Below are 2,021 nucleotides of genomic sequence, written 5' to 3'. Positions count from 1 at the left end.
CTTGTTGAAAAATCGAAATTTTTCAAAAAATGATTTTTCTATCGAAAAATGTCAAATATGATCATTTTTGGCTTATTTATACTTAGACCAGTCATAAAATACCATTATGTATACATTTTGACTTACTTGGATCAAATTTCAATGATTTGTATAGTCATGCCTCTCATGTTGAAAAATCGGAAATTTCAAAAAATGTTTTTTCTATCGAAAAATGTCAAGTTTGATCATTTTATGCTTTTTTATACTTAGTCCAGTCATAAAGGACCTCTAGGTATACATTTTGACTTACTTGGATCAAAATTTCAATGATTTGTATAGTCATGACTCTCTTGTTGAAAAATCGAAAATTTTCAAAAAATGTTTTTTCTATCGAAAAATGTCAAATTTATTCATTTTTGGCTTATTCATACTTAGTCCAGTCATAAAGGACCCTATGTATACATTTTGACTTACTTGGATCAAAATTTCAATGATTTGAATAGTCATGACTCTCATGTTGAAAAATCGAAAATTTTTAAAAATTGTTTTTTCTATCGAAAAATGTCAAATTTGATTATTTTTGGCATTTTTAAACTAAGTCTAGTCATAAACGACCTGTATGTATACATTTTGACTTACTTGGATCAAAATTTCAATGATTTGTATGGTCATGACTCTCATGTTGAGAAATCGAAAATTTTCAAAAAGTGTTTTTTCTATCGAAAAATGTCAAATTTGATCATTTTTGGCCTTTTTATACTTAGTCCAGTCATAGAGGACCCTTTGTATATATTTTGACTTACTTGGATCAATATTTCAATGATTTGTATAGTCATGACTCTCATGTTGAAAAATCGAAAATTTAAAAAAATGTTTTATCTATCGAAAAATGTCAAATTTGATCATTTTTGGATTATTTATACTTAGTCCGGTCATTAAGGACCTCTTTGTATACATTTTGACTAACTTGGATCAAAATTTCAATGATTTGTATAGTCATGACTCTCATGTTGAAAAATCGAAAATTTTCAAAAAATGTTTTTTCTATCGAAAAATGTCAAATTTGATCATTTTTGGCCTTTTTATACTTAGTCCAGTCATAGAGGACCCTTTGTATACATTTTGACTTACTTGGATCAAAATTTCAATGATTTGTATAGTCATGACATTCTAGTTGTAAAATCGGAAATTTTCAAAAAATGTTTTTTCTATCGAAAAATGTCATATTTGATCATTTTGGGCTTATTTATGCTTCGTCCAGTCATAAAGGACCTCTGCGTATACATTTGGACTTACTTGGATCAAAATTTCAATGATTTGTATAGTCATGACTCTCATGTTGAAAAAACGAAAATTTTCAAAAAATGTTTTATCTATCGAAAAATGTCAAATTTGATCATTTTTGGATTATTTATACTTAGTCCGGTCATAAAGGACCTCTTTGTATACATTTTGACTTACTTGGATCAAAATTTCAATGATTTGTATAGTCATGACTCTCATGTTGAAAAATCGAAAATTTTCAAAAAATGTTTTTTCTATCGAAAAATGTCAAATTTGATTATTTTTGGCATTTTTAAACTAAGTCTAGTCATAAACGACCTGTATGTATACATTTTGACTTACTTGGATCAAAATTTCAATGATTTGTATGGTCATGACTCTCATGTTGAGAAATCGAAAATTTTCAAAAAGTGTTTTTTCTATCGAAAAATGTCAAATTTGATCATTTTTGGCCTTTTTATACTTAGTCCAGTCATAGAGGACCCTTTGTATATATTTTGACTTACTTGGATCAAAATTTCAATGATTTGTATAGTCATGACTCTCATGTTGAAAAATCGAAAATTTAAAAAAATGTTTTATCTATCGAAAAATGTCAAATTTGATCATTTTTGGATAATTTATACTTAGTCCGGTCATTAAGGACCTCTTTGTATACATTTTGACTAACTTGGATCAAAATTTCAATGATTTGTATAGTCATGACTCTCATGTTGAAAAATCGAAAATTTTCAAAAAATGTTTTTTCTATCGAAAAA

Source organism: Chrysoperla carnea, unplaced genomic scaffold (genome assembly GCF_905475395.1).
Source record: "Chrysoperla carnea unplaced genomic scaffold, inChrCarn1.1, whole genome shotgun sequence".
Taxonomy (NCBI): Eukaryota; Metazoa; Arthropoda; class Insecta; order Neuroptera; family Chrysopidae; genus Chrysoperla; species Chrysoperla carnea.
The sequence above is the reverse complement of the archived record's forward strand: the minus strand, read 5'-3'. Positions refer to the sequence as shown.